At 45.1% G+C, this 5,710-nt stretch overlaps 1 protein-coding gene across 2 annotated transcripts in view; it reads left to right on the top strand.

Moving 5' to 3' along the window:
- The first annotated feature begins 3,395 nt into the window (after positions 1 to 3,395).
- Positions 3,396 to 5,710, top strand: part of LOC112143468 (CSC1-like protein 2) — a 20,431-nt gene continuing 18,116 nt past the window's right edge. Inside the window, exon 1 of one of the 2 annotated variants that reach the window (XM_024267465.2) lies at positions 3,396 to 3,531. The gene's annotated coding sequence lies outside the window, so the exon portion shown is untranslated. Of the gene's footprint in view, positions 3,650 to 5,710 lie in introns of both variants that reach the window. The other variant, XM_024267466.1, reaches the window with a different exon arrangement.

The raw sequence follows: 5,710 nt of genomic DNA on the forward strand, positions 1-5,710 counted from the left end.
GAAAGATGGATGATGGATGAAAGATGGATGATGGGGGGATGATGGATGGATGATGGATCCTTACAGAGCAGTTAATAACCAAGCACCAGTCTACATAAAGGACCTGGTGCAGCCGTCCACTCCCAGCAGGTCCCTGAGATCATGTGACCAAGGCCTGCTGGTGGCTAAAAGAAAACGGTTAAACACTAAAGGTGACAGAGCTTTTGCAGCAGTGGCTCCATCTCTCTGGGACTCCTTCCTCTCAGCCTCGGATCTGCTGACTCAGTGTTTTCTTTTAAAAAGCAGCTAAAGACACTTCTTTTTAAAATGGCCTTTTTTTAATTATGTTTTTATTTTCAGTTTTTATACTCTTGTTTTATTCTTTGTTTTACTTGTGTTTTATTGTGAAGCACTTTGTGATTTTTATCTTGAAAGGTGCTATATAAATAAAGATTATTATTATTATTATTATTATTATTATTATTATTATTATTATTATTATTATGGATGATGGATGGATGATGGATGGATGATGGATGATGGATGGATTATGGATGGATGATGGATGGATGATGGATGAAGGATGGATTATGGATGGATGATGGATGGATGATGGATGAAGGATGCATGATGGATGGATGATGGATGAAGGATGGATGATGGATGGATGATGGATGGATGATGGATGGATGATGGATGATGGATGGATGATGGATGATGGATGGATGATGGATTATGGATGGATGATGGATGATGGATGGATTATGGATGGATGATGGATGGATGATGGATGGATGGATTGAGGATTATTTTGTAGTTCAGCTTTGTTACTTTTTATGTACGTTTAAATTTCAACTTTTGGTTTTGACCACAAGCTGAGATTTCAGAAACAATATCAAAAATGAGAAACAAGAACACAAAAACGTTACAACTACAGCAAAAACAACAACATGACACAACGGTGAAAACAACAACGACATCAGGAAAGAGATGATGCTTCAGCTGCAGCTTCAAGAATGTTTAGACAGAATTACAACATTAAATTAAAACAAAACATGGCAACCATAAAATGAGTCTCTATGCAGATGACATATAACTATGTATCTTTACATAAATCACGTTCTATAAGTGAAACAATAACAATTATTAATAAATTCTCCTCCATCTCAGAATATTCAATTAATTGGAATAAATCAGTTTTATTATCACTAAACAGTAACGCTGAGCAATCACTCTCAATACCGGTCAAATCAGGCAATATCAAATATCTAGGTGTTCACTTCTCTCCCAAACTATCAGAACTGGTGCAGCTAAATTATACCCCGTTACTGAAAAACATTCAAGACGATCTAACTCGCTGGGTCAACCTGCCCCTGTCGCTTATGGGCAAAGTAGCCACAATTAAAATGAACATTTTGCCAAATGATTCCTGAACAACCTCCACTAACATGGTTTAAATCAGGGGTCTAAAACTCAGTTCAGCTGGGGGTCGCTGGGGGCGGAGTCTGGGTGAGGCCGGGCCGCATCAAGAATTTTCACAATATAGAGTGTGTGTGTAGACAGGCCCCGCCCATTCTAGTTTATCACTTAGTCCTGGTTGTTTTATGATGTTGCTTCCCTCTGTTGCTACCCCCCCCCCCATCATTTTTTCTGTCTGGTCCAACAACAAAGAAAAAAAATATATATATAAATAAATAAATAAAAATAAAACATAATCAACATAAATAAAGTTTAGCATTAAATACAACAGGGGTTTATACTCAATAAATCCCTGTTGTGACAGTAAAATCTGCCCAACACAAGAAGCTCTCAGCCCACATCTGTTGGCTCAGCTGTTGGACAGGACAAGTTAAAAAAAAAAAAAAAATTTAACAAGAAAATCGCTGATAAAATTCCAATGTTCTCAAATATCTTTTTTTTAACATGAAATAATAAATTAAATACATTTTTAATGAATTAAAAAATATCAATCATTAAAAAATAAATAAACAAATAAATAAATACATAAATAAATAAAATAAAATAAAATAAAATAAAATAAAATAAAATAAAATAAAATAAAATAAAATAAAATAAAATAAAATAAAATAAAATAAATTAAATTAATTGGCTGGGTGGCTCAGTGGGCTAAGTATTGGGTTGGCACTCAGGAGCCGTAGGTTCGATTCCAGGGTGTCCACTGACCCCCACCCAGATTGGGTCCTTAGACCCTTGACCTGCTGCCTAACTGGGTCCCTGTGCCCCTCAAGTACAGGGTTGTGTCAGGAAGGGCATCCGGCGTAAAAACTCTGCCAAATCACTGATGGGGAACAGTGGGTGATGTTACGCTGTGGAGACCCCGAAAGGGATAAGCTGAACGTGAAGAAGAAAACATAAAATAATAACTATGACCACACAGACCACTGAAGAAACCACATACTGACTGACTAGAGCAGCGTTTCTGAAATGGTGGGGAGCGCCCCCTGGGGGACTGTGAATAAAAACATGTTTACATTAGTTATGGATATAGTACATAATCCTACATAGTGTTGATAGTAAATTAAATAAAGCAAAAACAACCAAAAAATCAATTGGGTAGCAGAAAGAGTCGATGTTTACAGAGAACCAAAGAACTGAATCTGAGAAAAGACAGAATTCATCTGAACTGTGGAGGAAACAAGGAAAGACTTGATGTTACACTTCCCAGCTTGGCAAGCAGGGGGCGTAACACTACTAGAGCACCTAATTATTGATAGAAGATTTATCACACCCCAGGAACTACAAGATAAACATGGAATAAATCACTTCTTGGAATACCAGCAACTGAAATCTATAATTACTAAAAAAGTTAAATACAATGATAATGACTTAAAATTACCAGAACTAGTTATCTCTTTCTTTAAACTTTCAATGAATAAGATTTTCTCCAAAATATACAAACTCTTATGCAACCTAGATAATAACATTTCAATTCCAACAACCAAATGGGATGCAGACCTGAGTAGCAGCACAGATCAAAGCTTCTGGACAGAAATGTGTCTAAACACCTTTAAACTGACTAAAAGCCCAAATTTACAACTAATCCAATTCAAAACTCTCCATAGAATTTATTATACTGGTCAGAGGATGTTCAAGATGGGTCTCAGAAGCTCAGACATATGTGAGCACTGCGATGGTAACTTACCTGACAGTTACATGCATGCACTGTGGTTCTGCACACCTGTCCAGGCTCTCTGGCAACAGGTTTGTGCTGATCTATCAGTCTGGCTTAATGTTTCTATCACTGCTTCACCGTCACTTTGTGTGCTTGGTGACATGAGGGCCATCGATACGAGGGGGGAGCCCCCGGAAGGCTCCTTCAGAATAAAAGCCATGCTGGCGGAGCGTTGCCGCCCCCTGCCGGCCGCTGCCCGCCATCGCGCGCCCCCTCCCCCCTCCTCCCCCCGCTGCACCGGCTCCGCTCGTTTCTATTCCCGGAGAGACCACCTCCATTTTAACACCGACACCCGGCGGAGGAACAGCGGCGCGCGGGATCTCTGTGGCCGGCCGGCGGACGCACGCGCGGCGGCGGAGGTTGGTGTTTCCGGTGGCCTCGAGGCTTTTGTGCGGACGGCGGCTCGCGGAGGATTTGTGAGACTTAACGGCCCCGTTCTGATCTGGAGTTCGTCCAGAGCGGAGGGTTCCACTGCAGGTACCGGTTCGGTTCTGAGCGCGGCATTAATCGCGGGATTTGCGGGACCGTGCGCGGCTTGGGGATGCGCCCGCAGTCCGCACGCGCAGCTCCCGCGGCTCGCCTCTCGGACAGCATCCATCCGGCTGCCTTTTTACAGGGAGCGTTGAGGCGCGCGCGCGCGCGTGCTCGTGTTATGTAAGTGGTGCGCAGAGGCCGCGCGGCGCCGTCCGCGTGCCTGTGACCTCCCGTTCTGCTTCTGTTCACACCGATCCCGCACGCGTGTGTCTGCGGTGCGCCGGGCTTTGTGCGGGGCCGCTGCGGGGGGGTGGGGGGGCACCGGCCTGGTCGCTGGCGCGGCACGCGCCGCTCCCGCGTCCGCGGCGGGATGGATGCGTGAAGGACGGGTGTGATGCTCCACGGGGTTCGGCTCTCAGCATCTTTCCAGAACCTTCTCCCGGAACACCAACCGGGAGGGGGCAGGCCCGGTTCTGTTGGTCCAGCTGAGTTCTGGTTCCGGCCAGTCCTCTGACGGTTCTGTCTGAACTTTGTAAACATGCGGGTCTCGAACATCTCAGAATGAACCGGGAACCAGCAGGGGGCGCCTCTGCTGACCGCTGAGGTTCAGCTGGAGGCCGACCGGCTCCATCTCTGATCCACGTCGATCTGGTCTGATCACCTGACCGAACCGGATCCAGTGAGGGAACAGAACTGGATCAGCGGGCGGGCTGGAGACTTCTGAGCTTTGGATCAGAACCTCAGAGCAGAACTCCACGTGTGAAGAGGTGGAGGAGGGGTCCTCCTGGAGAGTCTGGAGACCAGGTCCTCCATCCATGTACCCCCCATCACCTCCTCCTCCATCAGGACCATGACCCGTCACTGCGAGGCGGGTCAGACCGCAGACAGGAGATTCTGTCGGGCAGATGCTCCTCCAGGAGGGGGGGGGGGCTCCGTGGTCTGCTCCAAACAAAGAGGAGTCGGTGTAGAGAACCACACCTGGATCCCCGGAGCTGAGGTCCTAGAGCAGGAGTCTGCAGGCGAGGCTCCGGATCTTCATGATAACACCAGATCATTCATGTCTCTAACCAGAACTATCTCAAGAAAACAAATAAACAAAGCCCCCAAACTAAAATAACAAAATCCAGCAGAGTAAGACTGCTGAGGACAAAGATTGAAAAGAACAAAAACAAATAAATAAAAGCAAAAGAAAATAGCATTTTTTAAAGCGAGGATTACATAATCATCATTGATTTGATCTAGAGTTACATCTATAAACACGTCTGAGGTTCACGTCGATGAAGAACTCTCCAGGTTTTTACATGTTGACCTGGTTCTGGTTCGCTCAGCTGGACCTCCAGAATCAACAGATTATGTTTAGAGCTAAACTTTGATCTTTGATGAATTAAAAGCACATATTATCTTATGCAGCACAACATTGGAGATAAAAAATCACATTTTGAGAAATGCTCGTTTTTTATGTTTTTGCTTTTGTTTGTGCCAAAAACAGATAATTTATGTTGATTAAAGTAAAACTCCGTCCAGGTCTGGATCAGTGCAAATGGAGCCAGAATGACTTTTACTGTGAAAGGCTGCAGACCCCCCAGAACAGTTCCTGTGGGTTTCCTGTTGAGAAGCTCCGCCCCCGTGCAGCAGATCCGTTCCAGCTTGATTGAAGTGAATGAATTTATTGGGTGAAGACATAAAAACAGAGTCACGAGTTCATACAGTTTACAGCATTTTCCCGATTCTGTCGTCGTTCAGATGATGTCAAGAAGATTTTAAAGTAGAAACCTCAGGAGGAGAACCACGGGAGGAGAACCACAGGAGGAGAACCAGGAGGAGAACCACAGGAGGAGAACCACAGGAGGAGGAGAACCTCAGGAGGAGAACCACAGGAGGAGAACCAGGAGGAGAACCACAGGAGGAGAACCAGGAGGAGAACCACAGGAGAAGAACCACAGGAGGAGAACCTCAGGAGGAGAACCTCAGGAGGAGAAGCAGGAGGAGAACCACGGGAGGAGAACCAGGAGGAGAACCACAGGAGAAGAACCACAGGAGGAGAACCTCAGGAGGAGAACCTCA

This window comes from Oryzias melastigma, linkage group LG16 (genome assembly GCF_002922805.2).
Source record: "Oryzias melastigma strain HK-1 linkage group LG16, ASM292280v2, whole genome shotgun sequence".
Classification (NCBI taxonomy): Eukaryota; Metazoa; Chordata; class Actinopteri; order Beloniformes; family Adrianichthyidae; genus Oryzias; species Oryzias melastigma.